Source organism: Aotus nancymaae, unplaced genomic scaffold (assembly GCF_030222135.1).
Source record: "Aotus nancymaae isolate 86718 unplaced genomic scaffold, 86718_ANA_hifiasm-v0.15.2.pri h1tg000021l, whole genome shotgun sequence".
Lineage (NCBI taxonomy): Eukaryota > Metazoa > Chordata > Mammalia > Primates > Aotidae > Aotus > Aotus nancymaae.
In genome coordinates this window covers 14,399,835-14,419,635 of record NW_026988433.1, presented here as the reverse complement: position 1 = coordinate 14,419,635, position 19,801 = coordinate 14,399,835, and positions in this window count along the sequence as shown.

Here is a 19,801-nt window from a genome sequence, read left to right as displayed (position 1 = left end):
TGGGACACACAATTATGAAAGTGGATAAGTCCCACAAAATATTATCTGCAAGATGGAGAACCAGGAAGGCAAGTGGTTTAATTCAAACAAGTCCAAAGGCCTGAGAACTTGGACTTCTGATGTCTGAGGGCAGGAAAAGATGAATGTCCCAGCTCAAGCAGGGAGAGCAAATTTGCCCTTCCTCCACCCTCTTGTTCTACTGAGGGCCTCACAGATGGGATGACGCCCACTCACGTTGGTGAGGGTCGACTTCTTTATTCATTTCACCAATTCAAATGCTGATCTTTCCCAGAAACACTTTCACAGACATGCTCAGAAATAATATTTGATCAGCTATCTGGGCATCCCTTAGCCCAGTCAAGTTGGCATATAAAATCAACGATCACACTGTGTGACCTTAGGCAGGGGACGTAAGTATTTTAACCTCAGTTTCCCCAGCTATGACAGGGGACAATAATGGATCTTACTGTAGAGAGCTGTTGGTGGGAATAAATGAAGCACATCTTGTAAAATGCTAAGAATGGTGACTAAAAAAGACTCAGTATGTTGGTAAAAAAAAAAAAAAAAGGCCAAAGGAGATTGCCGGCCTGGTGGGGATGACCCTAATGTCAACGTGCTGCACTAGGTAGAGGAAGCATGGACATGGTGGGTGGTATGGTTGGGTACGTGAAATCCAAAGAGAGACAGAGAGAGAGAGAGAGAATGTGTGCCTTTCCAGTGTCATTGTCCCTGTCCTCTAAATGGGACTTGAAGATTGGCTGGGGAGGGGGATGGGCTAGGAGTTCCACAAGACTTCTTGTGGCCCAGGCGTAGGGACTGCAGCAAAGGATGTGAGGATTAGAGAAGGTGTGTTCCATGCTAGAGGGCAGCTGATGTGGGGTAGAGCATCGTGGTATAGGGTACATCTCCATGGATGCCCATAGAGGACATGGGTGGGTGGATAGTATATTTTCACACTGCTATAAAGAGCTACCTGAGACTCAGTAATTTTTAAAGATAAGAGATTTAATTGGCTCATCATTCTGCATAGCTGGGGAGGCCTCAGGAACCTTACAACAGTAGCAAAGGGGAAGCAAGGCAAGTAAGCAAGTCTTACGTGGTGGCAGAAGAGGGAGAGTGAGGGGGGAAGTGCCATACCTTTAAACCATCAGGTCTCATGAGAACTCACTCACTATCACAATAACAGGATGGGGGACACAGCCCCCATGACTCAATTATCTTCACCTGGTTCCTCTCACAACACATGGGGATTATGGGAACTGCAATTCAAGATGAGATTTGGGTGGAGACAGCCACACCATATCAATGGGCAAAACCACAGACCTGGCCATCCCTCCCCACTGATAGCATGGTGAAATCTGAATACCCCTTGGTATCTTCCCTGTGGAGAGAAAAGGAGTGACAAAATCTAAGATCTGACTTGGTTTAATGTGAAATCAATGAGAAGAATACAAATCACTAAAGTGATTGAGTTTACCTGGAAGTGACAAGATTAAATGTTCTGCTTCAGAGAGTTTGGGAGACTCAAGACAGAAATTAAGTTCAGTGGGAACACACACACACACACACGCACGCACACACACACAAAGCTAACATGTTTTCACCATTGAAAAGATGTTGGGAAATTCATAATTACTATATTGGCAAAGGGTTTAGCCTATGGTAAGTGCTTCCCAGATGGGAAATAAATACATACTACATAATAAAAACAGAAAAATCGAAAGCTGCCCTTGGCAATGGCCCATGTTTCAAGTTGATAGAGGGGGTGGGAGCTGAGAATCAGCCTAGGCTCCATTCTTTTCCTCCTTCCTCCTGACTGTATCCCTTTATTGGGCAACACTTTCCCTGCTGAGTCTCAAAAGCAGAGCACAGCAAAAGACAGTGAACTCTGAGTGCCTGCCACACCATAAATACTTCCAGCGGGAACAGAGATTTATGGTGTTATAAATGCCAGCGGCAGGCCCAGTTTGTGTTAATAGCCTTGTTAGTTACATTGCTGTAAAATCCAGATCTCCACACTGTTTAACAGCTACAGTTCTGCTCAGCAGCATTAATTCAATAAATTGAGGCCCCTTGACATAAATCTTAAGGCTCCTGGAACTTGATTAGGAAATCCCTCCTGATAGGTTAGAGACGGACAGATGGAGCAAAGCCAGTGAGCTTCTAGCAGGAACCATGATTCACATGATGCAGCTGTCTCTTGGGCTGTCGCTGTGGGTCACTTCCTACCTATCATCCTGTGGGCTCAACCTTGCCCTTGAACATGGTAGGGCTAAGAAGGGTGGACGATAGTCCAGGGGTGGTACATTCAGGCCCCCATTAGCCTCTTCTGTGCCTTTGTGCAGTTTAGAAAATGGTCCCCTCTCCAGGTGGATGCAACCTCCAAGGTGAATGGCTTCATGGGAGAATGGCACCTTTGAGGCAAGAGGAGCTGCAAGCTGGATTTTAGTACCCCTGCCACCCTCAGCTGGGGAGCCTTGCACTGAAGAACCCACACACCCAAAGTGTGATGGCCTGGGTGAACTTGTAAAATTCAACTCCAACAAAAGAAGTGAGAGCCTCTAATGGAAAGACTTAGAAATTATAAAGTGAAAAACAAGCAAGGTGAAATGATTTCTTGTTAGGCATACATATGTGTATATATATTAAAAAAACTGAAGAAAAATCAATGAAATGATCAATCTAAGATCTAGGATTGTGGCTACTAGGAAGAGAAAGGCAGGAAGTAGGAGGAGAGGAGCATATAGGTAGATGAAATTATTGTTAATATTTAGGTTCTTGCTTTGGACAGTGGGTTCTTGCTGTTTATTATTTTATTTTTATTTATATACATTTATGGGGTACAAGAAAAATTTTGTTACATGCATAGATTGCATAGTGGTAAAGTCAGGGCTTTTTAGGGTATCCATCACCTGAATAACATACATTATTCTCATTAAGTAATTTCTTATCTACCCTACTCCCACCCTGTCACCTCTCCCAGTGTCTATCGTCCATTGCTCTACACTCTACATCCATGTGTACACATTATTTGGCCACTTATAAGTGAGAACATGTAGTATTTGTCTTTCTGTATCTGACTTGTTTCACTTAAAAAAATAGCCTTCTAGTTCCATCCATGGTGTTTATAATATTATTTAAAAAGTACAATAAATAATACAATAAAAGGGCCAATCATTGGCTAATGATAGGTCCAATTCTATGTATCTGGGGAGAGGGAACAGTCACAAGAAAGAAACTAGACAGGCGAGGTCTGCTGTTGTCTGTTTTCCTTCCCTCCCTCCCTTACCCCTAAGAACTGTCCACACATACTGAGCCCTGTGCTGGGCACTTGACATTCATAATTCCACTTAGTTCTCTTGGAACTACCCTGTGTGCCTGCAGAGGACAGGGGTTGAGTCCTGACTCCACCATTTACAAACAATGTGATCTTGGGAAAGGTACTCAATTCCTTTGTGCCTTGGTTTCCTCATCTGTGAAATGTGTTTTCAGGAAACAAACAAACAAAAAACAGCTGCAGAGATCAACACAAAACAACGTGAGGGTAATTTGGAGTACAAAAATATACAACAAAAATGAACAAAATGTGAGTGGTAATGGTAGGGTTTTGTAGTCTATGAGGATTCAATGAGATATTAGCTTTGAACCTGTGCTTGGCATATAGTAATTACATCTGCAATTAATGTTAGATAACAGTACTATGGGAAGGTAAGTGATGGTTTGAAAAGGAAGGTAACTTGCCCAAGGCTGCATAGTTGATACCAAATGGCCGTTCCTTTCCTGCCTTTCTATCCAACCCATTCTCATTCCATTCTTTCTATATCATACACAAATTACTTGAGTATTTAATATGTGCTAAGGAAGGGCTAAACTCTGGGTGCATACATGAAAGGACACCTTATATAATGCTCACCCATAAGTATCCCACATTCTTTGAGGGCTAGGTGGGGGTTAGCTTCTGAGGGTGTAGATTCCTCAAGAGACAGCACAGGTGTAGCCTGTCCCAGAGGCGGAGGCTGGCTTGCACTCATTACAGTCACATTTCTCCTATGCTAGAGATAATCTGTCCTTGCTTCATCTCACGACTAAGTGGCAGACCTGGGAGAAGAATGGAGTCTCAAAGGCCCTTGGGGACAGAAGAATTCTGATTTCTTCTGTCACTTGTGCATGGTTTACAGGCATATAAATGGAGACCTGGTCTTCCAGATGTTTCAGCCAAGCTCAGTTGTGTTGAGAGCTCTCCAATGTCACCTCCAACTTTGCACATCACAAATGGTGATGGATAGCCTGGGCTGCTTTAAACAGTGGCTGTGTTCCCTTCTGAATGAAAGCAGAAGAGGCTTTATAGTCTGTTAAGATCTGAACTCTGAAGCCCCAGAACATCACTGCTGCCTCATTCTATTGCTCAAACCAAGACACATGGTAAGCCCAATTCAAGGGATGAAGAAGCAGACTCCATCTCATGTTGGGAAGAGCAGCATGGGTGCATACAGAGATGGGGGAATTGTAAGTGACATCTTTGTAGACAAGCCAACACAGGCATCTCATCCAAGGAAGGCTTCCTGGAATAGGCAACATCTAACTCAACACTTGCAGTTAACGTATGAATAGGCAAGAGACCATGGAATGTTGAGCACAGAGAAACAGAATATGTGAAGGCCCAGAGTCAAAAGGGAACATGGGACTTTCAGAGAATTGAATGAAGAGCAGCAAGGAAATGATGGAGGAGTGGTAAGAAGTGAGGCTGGGGAGGTGGGCAGGCAGTGGATAATGGAGAGCCTTGTAGAATAGTACTTTATACTGAGGACAATAAGAAGTAATTGAAGGAGTTTGAGCCTGAGAGTGACAGGACCTGATTAAAGTTTTAAAAGCGTCCCTCTGACTGATCTAAGGAGAATAGAGTGTAGCGAGGTAGAGTGAATGTTCTGAAATCACTGTGAAGGCTGGTCGAGTTTCTGAGCCAAATACAGCAGTGGTGTTAGTGGAGATGGAGGGATATAAATAATGGGGAGGATTTTTAGGAGGTGAGTATCATGGTGGGATAGGGCCTGAGATCTATCCTTGGGTTCGAACCAAAATGAGTCACCTTCTCCCTTTACGCAGGTCTAATTCACCTCCAGATGCACTAAAACTTCTTTCTTCCGTCTTTTCATTTCCCTTCTATAGCAACCACCTACCCTCCCCACCACATGCCTAGGTGGCTTCCATAACCAACTAATTAGTCTCCCTGTCTTCTGGGTCTTCCCTTTCAGGTCCATCTTGCATACTGTCCCTAGAGTTAAGTATTCTAATATGTAGCTTTACATCATGTCAGTTTTCTGTGCAAAACAACAAAACCATGCTGGGGGGTCCCTGATTTTTACAGGAGAAAACGAAAAGTCTTTCACATGGCATTGTAGGTATCCCTCAGTGTGGTCTTCTAAAATTTATCTCTTATTGTTGTTCAATGAGATCCCATCTGCCAGATACAAAAATGTCACTGGTGGGTGAGGAGTTCTCGAATGGCAATGATAACAGGGACAATAGTGTAGTGTGGTCATAGCTATCAAAATTAATTAAATTTCCTTTTTGCATTGGGGAAGTGGACATGGAGATGTGCTTCTCAGATCCCCTTTCAAGGGAGGATTTGCTGCCCGGCCATGGGGAGTGTGGTCAGCAGATGGCCTCCAGCTGTCAGCCCCTTTGACAGCTGCAGGGAGCTCCCTCCCCCAAGGTCATGCTCTTCCGGGGCAGTTGACATGCAGTAACTGAAAGAGACAGGGGCATAAAGGCTTGGCTGTGTCGGTTCTGCCTGGTTGGCTGGCTTCGTCGGGCCTGCATTGTCATTTTAACTTTTTTCTCTGACCAATTCTGCTTTCTCTCCCTTCCTTTTTATTGAAACATAATGCATATACCACGTAAGTCATCCATTTATAGTGTACAATTAAATAGTTTTTAGTGTATTCACAGAACTGTGCAACTGTCATCACAATCAATCTTAGAACATTTTCATCACCCCCTAAAGAAACCCCATTAGCATTCACTTTTCATTTCCCTCAAACGCCCAGCCCTAGGCAACCTCTAATCTACCTTCACCTCTAAAGATTTGCCTGTCCTGGACATTTCATATAAATGGAATCATTTAATATGTGGTCCTTTGCATCTGGCTTATTTTTCTTAGCATTTCCCATGTTCATCATGTTATCACATGTATCAGTGGTTAATTTCTTTAATTGTTGAATACTATTCTATTATTAAAATATCACATTTCATTCGTCCATTCATAAGTGATGGACATTTGGGTTGTTTCAACTCTTTTTGATTATTATGAATAGCGCTGCTATGAACATTTATGTACAAGTTCACGCATGGACATATGTTCCAAATAAACATTTTGCAACCCAAACTCCAGCTCAGCATCTGTTCTAGAGACTCCAACACATGACACTTGACAGTTTCCTCTTTACGAATTTATCCTACAGAGAAACATCCAATACACGTGACATCTGTGCAGCAATCTTTACAATGGCATTATTTGTACTGACAAAATATTGGAAATAATAGAATGATCATCTCAGGGTGATCAGAGAGGTTAGGTAACCTTTTGGGTAGCACAGTAAGGAAGTGGCAGACCAAGATTTGAATCTGGGTCTATGACTCCATTGTACGTCCTCTTTCTTCTCCCCTTCCCACGTCTCCCACATCTGGATTCTAAATGGGCTCTGAACACACACCTCACAAACTAACTGCCCTCAGTTTAGAAAGGAGCCCATACGTGTGTTTTATTTGGACCACACAAGTTTGCAATGTTTAAAAATCTTGGAATTTCACATGAAAATGCAGACTATGAGCTTTTTTTGTTTTGTGTTTTTTTTTTTTTTTTTTTTTTTTTTTTTTGTGAATGCCTACACAGCAAGGCTGGCTGGTGCTGAGTGATGGCTTGCATATCCACAGTCCCTACCTCTCTCCTTTTGTGCACATCCAGTACACTTCACTCACCTTTGTTCCCTGTCTGGCTCTTCTAGGCATTTGAGGCACTGACCTTTGCAATTTCAGTGTTTCACTCATTTGGGGTATGTGTGGTTGTGAGAGGCCATCTTCATCTGGTAACCTAGTTGAAGGTTCATGCTAGGGAAACACAGTTTCTGAGTTTTCCCTTTGTTGATTCTCTTTCTTCATCAAGAGGAAAAGAAGGAGGGTGTCTTAGCCTGCTTAAGCTGCCATAACCAAACACCATAGACTGGGTGGTGTAAACAACAGAAATTTATTTTCTCACACTTCTGGAGGCTGGAAAGTCTAAGGTCAAATTGCCAGCAGGGTTTAGTTTCTGGTGAGGGCTCCCTTCCTGGCTTGCAGATGGCTGCCCTCTCACTGTGTCTTCACATGGTGGAGAGAAAAGTCTTGGGTCTTGTCCTCTTCTCATAAAGATACCAGCTCTGTAGTAAGACTAGAACCTCACAGTTATGACCTCATTTATCCTTTATCACCTCTTCACAAGCCCTATCTCCAAATATAGTCACAGTGGGGGTTAGGGCTTCAATGTTTGAATTTTGGGGAGACACAAACATTTAGTTCATAACGGATTGCTTTTTTTTTTGGTTCCTATAGCAAACCAGTGACTAGTGCCAGGTGATTCCTCCAATTCAGCTAATTCCTTGCTTATCGGTTCTGCAGGATACCCTAATCTCCTTCCTTATAATAAACCCCCTTTGTACCTAACATCAGTGGATTCCTTTACTTGGTATCAAGGGTGACAACAGCAACTCTGAATAACCAGGCACGAATGCAGTGGAGGTGATCTAGGAGGCAGCTGGCTTCTGCTGCTCAGTGGTTTGCTATCCACAGGTAAGGGACTTAAACTCTGGGATTCTCAGTTACCTCATCTGTAGAGTGGGGATGACATGGTATGTAATAGGCTGGGTTGTAAAAATTTAATGACATGATGAATGTAAAGTCTCAGCAGAGTGCTTAGTACATAATAAACACGTAATATGGGATTGTTTTTCAATAATGATGATGACTATCATTATTATTCAGTGGACCAACTAGGCCAGATAATTTCGATTTCCTCCACTTCTGACATTTTTATCCCTGGATTTTAACCTAATCTCAGAATGAGGTTTTAGGAGTGTCTACCATGTTCCTGAAATTGTGTCTAACATTTCATATAAGAGGCATTTTTTTTTTAAACTAGAGGAGCCCAGAGCTTTCATTAGATTCCCAAAACAACTAGTTATGGATCCCTTTTCTTTATTATATGGATTCCACAATATTTCAAGGCGACTTTGAAGAAGTATAAATTGACCCTCCTGAGATTAGGTCAGTGCTAAGACAGATTTCAGTTAAAAGCTTTATCATAACTTTCAGGAACTTTCAGGATTTAAGGCCTGTAATCAAAAAATTACCTTATCAAAGCAATTTAGCAGGAATCTATCACCCAGCAGCACGTGGCCCCATGGAGAAATAAAATTTGATGGGAGCAGCAAGAACTCTTGCGGCCTTGGGAAAAGTCAACTTTATGTGTGAAAGATCCTTGCAATATGAATGAGTGGAGCAACTGGAAAATTCCAGGACAAGGTAACAGGCTTGATTGCTTGTCAAGGTTCACGTGGGATTGTAGGAACATCTACTGCAACCCTGACCCTGGAAATTATGGACAAGAGATATCCAGGCCCAGAATTATCTTCCAATGTACAGTTAAGATCAGGCTACATGACCCGCCCCCCAAAATTTCCATGACTGCCTCTTGTTTAAAGCCATTTTTCTCAAAGTGGGGCACCTACAGCCCTGAAGATACATGACAATAACCTAGGGGAGCCAGAAAGCCACAGGTGAAACAGGAAGAACTTCCTGGGACTAATAACTTTAAGATTTTTTTAAAGGGCAGAATATTTTACGCATTGAAACAATTTCTTTTTCTTTCTTCCTTTATTTTTTTTTGAGATGAAATCTTGGTCTGTCGCCCAGTCTGGAGTGCAGTGGCACAATCTCAGCTCACTGCAACCTCCACCTCCCGGTTCAAGCAATTCTGCTGCCTCAGCCTCCTGAGTAGCTGGGACTACAGGTGCACGCCACCATGCCCAGCTAATTTTTGTATTTTTGAGTAGAGATGGGGTTTCACCATGTTGGCCAGGCTTGTCTCGATCTCCTGACCTCAGGTGATCCACCCACCTCAGCCTCCCAAAGCGTTGGGATTACAGGTGTGAACCACCTTGCCTGGCCTAAAACAAATAAAGTATGCATATGTGTATAGAAGCTGAGACAACAAGAATTGTTGGTGTTATTTTGCAGTTGAAGTCATGAGTTCAGTACTTCAGAATGAACAGTTACATAATTTGTCCTTCTCTTCTGTTTATAGATATTCTGGCAAAAAAAAAAAAAAAAAAAAAATTGGACATGCCCTCAACTTCAGGGTAAAGCTTTCATACTTCTTAGCATAACATAAAGGCTTCTTTACAATTTGACCCAAATCTTCTGAAGCAAGATGTCCCCAAGCAGCCATAGCCTAAAGCCTACTAGCTGATCTAGCCAGTGAAAAGGAAAATCTTTTCCCAGTGGTTTGAACAAAAGTTCCATGGTCGAAGCCCATGGACGTTAATTAGGTCACTACACATCCCAAAACAAATTACTGTGATTCTGATTGGACAATCTAGGGGTAAGTCATCAACTCCATATGAACCTTAAGGGCTGACAGTGTGTGGTATAGTGGGGAATGTCTCTCAAAGAAAATCAGAGGACTTTTATCAGAAGAGTGTATGGATTCTGGGCACGTCGAACCACATATGTTAATTTTCCATATAAAGTGTGCTCGATTCCAAAGCCCACACTTTCTTTATCTGCACTCTTTTCATCCCTTTTATAGAGCCAGGTGCTGAGGTCAGAGAAGGGGAGGGTCATCCTGAAAGTCACACATTACATCAGTGGCAGAGGTGGGTTTGGGACTCAGGTCTCCCGAGTTCAGCCAAGACTGTGCTGTAAGTTGTGCTGGAGACCGAGGAGTGAATTAGCTTGGCAAGCAGTGGGGAATGGTCACGGTGCATGCTGTCATAATTCCATTGATTACTTTGCAGATGTTAAGAATAACAAGAGGATAAACAGCAGTGAAAACGGATCAGATGGCTAATGACGGGCAGCATCCTTGAACCTCAAAATTGGGCTGCCTATGCATCTTTGCAGGTGGGTGTTGGGATGTCTGCTTGGTGAGTGGGTGAGAGGCTCCTGGAAAATTGGTGAGTTTGGTATGTTACTTCGGTGGATATCCTCTTTCCCTGTTGCTGTAATGTGGTTTCCCCAGAGCCCTCACGGGTGGTGTTTTTTCTTGCACGTGCCTCATACTCTTGGCCCTGGAAGTGAGGTCAGTGTCCTCTTTGCTCCACTTCCCAATCCTTGCTCACTCCCAGCTCTGAATTTCCTGTTATCCCTCCCTCATCCACTACCCTACCTTGTTGCAGTCACCCCTCCCTCTCATTACTCTCCCTTGTTTCTTGATGACTTAATGGCCTAAAGAGGCCTTGGATGTCTAAAGAGCAAGTCAAATTTACCAAGTGAGCTCCTGATCTTTATTGTCCACCCACCTCGTAGCTACTCCTCCCACAATGCTAGCATCTCAGCTAATGACAACTCCATCCTTCCAGAGGCTTGAAACAGAGACCCTGATTCCTCTCTCTCACACCCAATTAGCAAATCCTGTAGTTTTCATCTGGAGACAGTAGAACATTACACAGTAATAAAAAAGAACAGGCCACAAATACATGCAACAACATAAATGAATCTCAGAGTCATAGTGATGAGTGAAAGAAATCAGATACAAAAGAACTTTTACATTGGCCAGGCACCATGGCTTAGGCCTGTAATCCCAGCACTTTGGGAGGCCAAGGCAGGTGGATCACCTGAGGCCAGGAGTTCAAGACCAGCTTGGCCAATATGGTGAGACTCTGTCTCTACTAAAAATGCAAAAATTATCCAGGTGCGGTGGTGCACACCTGTAATCCCAGCTACTTGGGAGGCTGAGACAGGATAATTGCTTGAACTCAGGAGGCAGAGGTTGCAGTGAGCCAAGACTGTGTCACTGCACTCCAGACTGGGTGACAGACCAAGACTCCATTTCAAAAAACAAAACCAATCAACCAAACAAAACTTATGTGAAGTTTAAGAATATCTAACACTTAGAAAAGTCAGAATACTGGTTACCTCTGCATGGGTGGGTGGTATTGATTTAGAAAGATTCCAAAGGAATTTTTTGGGCTGCTAAAAATGTTACATAGAGGTTGCTCTGTATGGTTGTTACATGAGTAAATACAAATGAAAAAAATTATTGACTAAGAGAATTTGATTCATGGGTACAAATATACAGTTTGATAGAAGAAATAAGACCTAGTGTTTGATAGATCAGTAGGGTGACTGTAATTTACAATAATCTATGGTATATTTCAAAATAGTTAGAAGAGAATAATTCAGATGTTTCTAGCATAAAGAAAAGACAAATATTTAAGGTGATGGATAGCTCAATTACACCGATTTGATCTTTACAAATTATATGAATCTATTAAATTTTCACATGTACCCCCAAAATATGTACATCTATTTTGTAGCAATAAAAATTATTTTAAAACTTCACTGAGCTATACACTGAAGATTTGTGTATTTTACTGTCTGTATTTCATGCTTCCATAAGAAATAAAGTATGTATATATCCAGATTATAGGCCTAGTCCTGAAATCGTCCTGTGTGATCCTCCAGGTCTCTTTCCCCTGCTGCAGCAATTGGAGGAGAATTCTTCTTCTTTCTTCATCCTCCACATTCAAAATATAATTAAGTCTTGTCAGCTCCACTGTCAGAAACATCTAGAATTTACTTCCTATCTCCATCTTCCCTTGTCTACCCTAGTGCAAGTTATTACCATCTGTCACCTGGACACTGAAATAGCCTTATTCATTTCGATGACTGTATAGTATTCCATCCCAAACAGTATGTAGTGAGCTGAATGGTAGCCCCAAAGATATGTCCATGTTCTAATCCCTGGAACAGTCTCAGCCTCCTCGGACTGCCATAACAAAATATCATAGATGGGGTGGTTTACACAACAGGAACTTATTTCTCACAGTTCTAGAGGCTGAGAAGTCCAAGATCAAGGTGCTAACGAGGTAGGTTTCATTCTGAAGCATCTTCTCTTGGCTTGTAGGTGTCTACCATCTTGCTATATGCTCACATGACTTTTTTTGTGCACGAGGGGGTGAAAGACAGAGCAAGCTCTATGGTGTCTTTTCTTATAAGGGCAGTGATCCTGTCACAAGAACCCTGCCCTCATGACCTCATCGAATCCTAATTACCTTCCAAAGGCCTCACCTCCAAACACAATCACACTGGGGGTTAGGGTTTCAACTTAAGAGTTTTAGGGGGACACAAACGTTCAGTTCATAAAAAACCTGTATATGTGACTTTATTTTAAAAAAAGGATCTTGCAGATGTGCTTAAAGAGCTTAAGATGAAGAGATCATCCTGGATTACTCCATATAGGCCATAAATGTCAGCACAGGTATCCTTATGGGAAGGATGCAGAGGGAGATTTTACACATAGACAAAAGCACACATAGGAGGAAGTACATATGAAGACAAAGCAGAGAGATGTGGCCACAAGCCAAGGATAGCGACAGCCACCAGAAGCTGGAAGAGACAAGGAATGGATTCTCCCCTAGAGCCCTTAGAGGCATCATGGCTCTGCTGACACATTGATTTCAGAATTCTCCAGAACTGTGAGAGAATAAATATGTGCTGTTTGCAGCCACCCAGTTGGTGGTGATTTGTAACAGCAGCTCTAGGAGCTAATACACTATACTATAATTTATGTGGCCATCCCCTATTGATGGACACTTAGGTTGCTGTCGGTTTTTTATTTCAAATCATTTTGCAATGAACATTCTTGTACATTGTCTTTTCACAGTTGCACAAACATTTCTATTGGAGAAGCTCCTAAAAATTAAATTGCTAGATTAGTAGACATGAGCAGTTGAAATTTTGATAAGTACTGGGGACTGGGTTCTTTCAAAAAAATTGCTCCTATGCTGTGCTCTTTACATGGATATGAGTTTGGTATTATTATTGCTAACCTCTTGCAAATTTGGAAACTGAGGCTCAGAGAGCTTAAACCACTTGCCTAAAGGTATGCATTTGGGAAATGACTAAGTCAGGGTATAAATCTTGCCTCTCTGACTTTTTTTGTTTAAGATAATGAATGTAAACCATTTAGCATTCTATTTGGTACTGAGTTGGTGTTGACTAAATATTATTATTACCACACTTTTTGTTTTTTTCCTCAAGCAATATCATGTATGATGAAATTAATAGATATTTATTGAGTAATCACTATGTGCCATATACTGGGTTTGATGCTAGGGGTATAGCCATGAATATGTCAGATATGACCCTTGTGATTCAAGAGCTAATAGTCCATCAGAGAAGACAGATTTTAGTATAATAATTCTAAATGTGATTAGTACTATGGAGGGAGACGTGCCAAGCTGAGGAGGCATTTAGGGGTTGGGGAACCCTGTGGCTTTTTGAATCTGTGCCTAGTAGGTGAGGCAAATCTGGTTCTTTTCACTGGTTTCTGGGACTCTTTAAACCCCCATGTTAAGTAGAACAGTCCTGGGAAATAGTGATTTGTCAGTACCAAGCCTTAGGGGCCTTTACCGGGGTCTAACTCAAATGCAGAAGCCGAAGAGCCAGCCCAGAGTTTAGTGTGGATTTTACAAGTCAGTGAGGCTGAACAGTAGCTCCCAGACTGGTGATAAATGTGTTGGAATTTCTCGCTGGATCTTCCAAGGCCACTGTCAACTCAGTGTCTTTATTTCCCTAGACTGTTAAGGAGAGGCTGGAAAGAGTCATCCAGACTAGAATCCCACACTCCAGCAGGGGTCTTCAGGAGAACTTTCTTGGGTAGGGAGGTTTGAGCATCTGCACTTGGCCTGAGTCCTGGGTGATCTGGAGCATCCTCCATCCTAGGAGGTGGATAAAGATGGAAGGAGATGAGGGTGAGCTCCTAAAACAGGGACCATGTACCACCATCCCCATATCTCTGTGCCAAGAATTGTGCCAGGCACAAATAAATTATTGTGAAGTGACTGAGTTAGCAAAAGAAAGGTGCTTTACATGAAAAGCAGAGTCATAATTTACGAGTGTATTCCTATCTGTGACATTTTCCCTGCTTCTCTTGCTATGATTTCTGGCATTGTCCATTTAGTATTATTTCCATTCTCTCTCACCCCAGGCTCAAATGGATAATATGCTAATCAGTGGATGAGGAACCAGGTAAGGAAGGTGGGATTTTTTTTCTGAAACAACATAGACTGACTTGTCAGAGAGTAAAAGCAAACAGAATTATATGGGAGGGAGAGATTGTGTGAGATGTTCACGGGTAGTGGGGTTTGGAGATTTGGAGGGAGAGCTGGGAGTGATGAATGTGCCGGAGAGGTGTGGGGCAATTGGTCAAACAAAGGGGTCCTTTAAAGAGGAGTTTCTGTAGATCATGAATTTGATCCTCCTTTAATGCTGACCAAGAGATGCAAAAGACTGGACTAGCATACTTTTGGTTGCTGGACTGAGTTTCTTTAAATTCTACAGACTGGGCCACATGGGAACCTGAATTTGATACAGGTTATATGTATACTTTTGAATCAGTTCTGGCGTTAGTAACTGCTGGCCTTGACTGTTCTGAGATCCCACTGTAATTGTTGGTGGTCTTGATGCTTTTGCGCAATAATGCTAATAGCTAGTAAACAGCAAGAACTTACTAAGCACCACGCACTGTCCTAAGCTTTTTAGATATGCTACCCTATTTAATGTTCATGACAGTATTTTAAGGTATATGTTATTATTATTTCCATTTTACAGAGGAAGAAACTCATGAAAGAGAAGTCAAGCAACTTGCCCAAGGTCATACAACTAGCAGCTGGTAGAGGTGGGATGTGCACTCATAATTTTTTTAATCATAGAAAAGGTTCAAAAGGATGTCCATGGTGATTATTTATGGACTTTTCAACTTGCCCATTAAATTTTTTAAAAAAGGAACATTTATTGTCATGAAGAAAGAATAAGAAATCACTTCTGTGTTGGCTTGGATTGCTTTTGACTGCAAATAAGAGAAAATAACAGTGACTTAGACAGAAAATGGAAATGGGGGTTGTTTTTAATCTCTTAGCAAGCTGTCTAGAAATGCATGGCTGCTGTCATTAGTTCAGTCATCAGGGACCCAGGGGCATTTGCCATTCCAGATTCTACATTGACTCTAGAAACTGTGTTCTCAACCTCTTTTCTAAGCAGCTGTCCAGGCTTTCAATTCTCACAGTGCCATGGTAGGTCAATATTCTGTTGTGAAGTGTGAAGATACATTATCTGTCCTTGCTACATTTAATTTGAGAAGATCTCATCTCAATATTTATTAGAACTAATTTTTCTCCCCAGGACACACATACTCACACACACATAGCCCATCATTTGGCTTATGCCAAGATCCAGCTGTTGCGTCTTACCTAGACCTCCCACTTCCCTCTTCCCCGCAGATTCTGTAGTTGGGCCTCCCCAGTGCCAGTCTCCTTTTCATTTTATGATGAAATTTCCCTTAGGACCTGAGCCATCCCTCCATGCAACTGGGCTTCCATTGCCTGATCCATCTCCTCTAAGAAGATGTTCAAACATATATACATCCCGACTACGGAAAGGATTCAAGCTTTTTCCTCTGTCTTATGTTTCACTGTGATGTACAGAAACACTTGGAGGAAGAACCGTTACTCATCTCCACAGGTGGAAGTCTGTCAATCCCAGTTCTGACCCTGCTGGGTTCCCCATGAGATTTCAAATAAATGATACTGTTACACTGAAAGCAGCCTATAAGTGGAATTATTAATAAGGCCTAAATTATTGTAGATAATAAGTAGGATGAATGGTGGATGCTTGGGGTGGGGATTTAGGCTCCATAATTGGAAGCTATGATAGACATATGTATACTCAATATCTAAACTTCCTTGTTGCTTGACGGCAGAACCCCATTTTTGCTACAGGCAGTGGTTTATCCAGTCCTAGGCTATGAGTCCTGATGAGTCAAAGCCAATGATGACAAACCTGTTCTTCACATTGCCAGCCTTTCTTGCAGCTAGAAATGACACAAATCAGGCCAATGGGAACTAAATCAAGTCTGCTGTGAGTGCTTCTGGGAAAATGATGTTTCCCAAGAAAAGGGAAAAGACAGCTGACACCATTCTTTCCTCTCTTTTCCTGCTCGAAAAGTGTCTGCATATGAAGTGATCATCTTGAAGCCATGCTAAGAATGACAAATGTCCCTAGGTCTCTGATGACTGAACTAATGACCACAGCCACCTACTTCTGAACATCTTTCTAAGAGATAAAAACAATTCCCTCAACTTTCCTTTTTTTTGTCTAAGCCACTGCTAGTTATTGTTCTGTTATTTGTCGCCGAATGCAATCCAAGGTAATGGAGAAGTGATTTCTTATTCTTTCTGCTTGAAAATTAGTGCTTATTTTAGAAAAAAATTTAAATGGGCAAGTAAAAAATCCATAATCACTATTGACATCCTTTTGAAACTTTTCTACAATTAAAAAAATTAGTTATCATTTATTGAGCATTTAGTGTAACATGAGAAGTCCATGTTAAATATTTTACTTGCTTTATTTCATCTCATGCTTGCAACAGTTCAGAAATTATGCACTTAATCCCTCTGAATTCCCCTCTTCCTAGTAAAGTTGACCATTGGTATTGATTTGTTTCTTATGATTACAGATTTTTTCCTATGCAATTACATATGCAAGAAGGTTTGCATGGTAATTATTTCTTACTAGGCAAACAGTGCATCAACTTGCTTTCTGCCCTTAAGAATGCATCTTGGGAATCTTCCACCAAGATGGCCGAATAGGAACAGATCTGGAGCACAGTTCTCAGCGAGAATGACGCAGAAGGTGAGTGATCTCCACATTTCCAACTGAGGTACCAGGTTCATTTCAATGGGACTGGTTGGACAGTGAGTGTAGCCCAGGGAGGACAAACGGAGGCAGGGTGGGGTGCTGCCTAACCCAGGAAGTGCAACGGTCAGAGGACCCCTCCCCCTACCCAACAGAGGCCATTGGGGACTTTTCCGGCCACTCCAGCACTCCAGTTCAGATACTGCGCTTCTCCCATGGTCTTTACAGCCCACAGACCAGGAGATCCTCACTGGGGCAACAAGCGCCAAGAGTTTCTAGCACAGACCTGGGCAGCTGTTTCAGCCAGCGTTGTGGGTTTCTAGCACAAATCTGGGCAGCTGTTTTAGCAGGTGCCCAGAATGCCTGTGAGACAGAGCCATCCATTTCCCTGAAAAAAGGGGGTTGAAGGCAGGGAACCAAGTGATCTGGCTCAGTGGGTCCCATCCCCACAAAGACCAACAAACTGAAACCCACTGGATTGAGAGTTTTGCAGTTAGCACGGCAGTTTGAGCTCCACCCAGGAGGGTCGAGTTTGGTCAGGGGGAAGGGCGTCCACCACTACTGAGGCAGTCTGATATTACCAAGGCAGTCCACCATTACTGAGGCAGTTCTAACCTTACCTGTGTAAACAAAATCACAAGGAAGTTCACACAGCAGCTGGACAGAGCCCACGGCAGCTCAGCAGCACCTCTGCAGGCAGACTGTGACTAGACTCCCTCCTTGCTGGGTAGGACATCTCTGAAAAAAAGGCAGAAGCCCATCAGGGACTTAAAAATAAAGTCCTACCTTCCTGGGACAGAGCACCAGGAAAAGGGGCAGTTGTGAGTTCTGCTGCAGCAGACTTAAATGTCCCTGCGCAGCCACTCTGAAGGGAGCAATGGAGCTCCCAGCACAGCACTTGAGCTCTGATAAGGGACAGACTGTCACCTCAAGTGGATCCCTGACGCCTGTATATCCAAAGAGACACTTCATAAAGGAGAGCTCTGGCTGACATCTGGCAGGTAACCTTCTGGGATGAAGCTACTAGAGGAAGGAACAGGCAGCAATTTTTGCTGTTCTGCAGCCCCCGTGGGTGATTCTCAGGCAAGCAGGGTCTGGAGTGGACTTCCAACAGTCCTGCAGCAGAGGGGCCTGACAGAAGGAAAACCAAAAAACAGAGAGAGCTTCAACATCAACAGAAAGGACATCCACTCAGAGACCTCATCCAAAAGTCACCGACTTCAAAGACCAAAGGCAGATAAATCCATAAAGATGGGAAGAAATCAGAGAAAAAAGACTGAAATCACCAAAAACCAGAACGACACTCCTCCTCCAAGGGATCACTACTCCTCACCAGTAAGGGAACAAAACTGGATGGGGAATAAGTTTGATGAATTGACAGAAGCAGGCTTCAGAAGGTGGGTAATAACAAACTTCTCTGAGCTAAAGGAACATGTTCTAACCCAATGCAAAGAAACTAGGAACCTTGAGAAAAGGTTAGACAAAATACTAACTAGAATAACCAGCTTAGAGAAGAACATAAATGACTTGATGGAGCTGGAAAACTTCCCCAACCTAGCAAGGCCGGCCAACATTCAATTCCAGGAAATACAGAGAACACCACAAAGATATTCCTTAAGAAGAGCAATGCCAAGACACATAATCATCAGATTCACCAGGGTTGAAATGAAGGAAAAATATCCTAGGGGCAGTCAGAGAGAAAGATTGGGTTACCCACAAACGGAAGCCCATCAGATTCACAGTGGATCTCTCAGCAGAAACCCTACAAGCCAGAAGAGAGCAGGGGCCAATATTCAACATCCTTAAAGAAAAGAACTTTCAACCCAGAATTTCATATTCAGCAAAACTAAGCTTCATAAGTGAAGGAGAAATAAAATCCCCTATGGACAAGCAATTGCTGAGAGATTTCATTGCCATCAGACCTGCCTTACATAGCTCCTGAAGGAAGCACTAAATATGGAAATGAACAACCAGTACCAGCCACTGCAAAAATGTACCAAATGGTAAACAGCATTGACGCAATGAAGAAACTGTGTCAACTAATGGGCAAAACAACCAGCTAGTATCAAAATGGCAGGATCAAATAATACATAACAATATTAACCTTAAATGTAAATGGGCTAAATGCCCCAATCAAAAGACACAGACTGGAAAATTGGATAAAAAGTCAAGACCTATTGATGTGCTCTATTCAGGAGACCCATCTCATGTACAAAGAGACACATAGACTCAAAATAAAGGGATGGAGGAAAATTTACCAAGAAAATGGAGAGCAAAAAAAAGCAGGGGTTGCAATCCTAGTCTCTGTTAAAATGGACTTTAAACCAACAAAGATCAAAAGAGACAAAGAAGGGCATTACATAATGGTAAAAGGATCAATGCAACAAGAAGAATTAACTATCCTAAATATATATGCACCTAATACAGGAGCACCCAGATACATAAAGCAAGTTCTTAATGACCTGCAAAGAGACTTAGATTCCCACATAATAATAGTGGGAGTCTTTAACACCCCACTGTCGATAGTAGACAGATCAATGAGACAGAAAATTAACAAGGATATCCAGGACTTGAACTCAGATCTGGACCAAGAGGACCTAATAGACATCTACAGAACTCTCTACCCCAAATCCACAAAATATACATTATTCTCAGTACCACATTGCACTTACTCTAAAATTGACCACATAATTGGAAGTAAATCACTCCTTAGCAAATGCAAAAGTACAGAAGTCATAACAAACAGTCTCTCAGACCACAGTGCAATCAAATTAGAACTCAGGATTAAGAAACTCACTCAAAACCACACAACTACATGGAAACTGAACAACCTGCTCCTGAATGACTACTG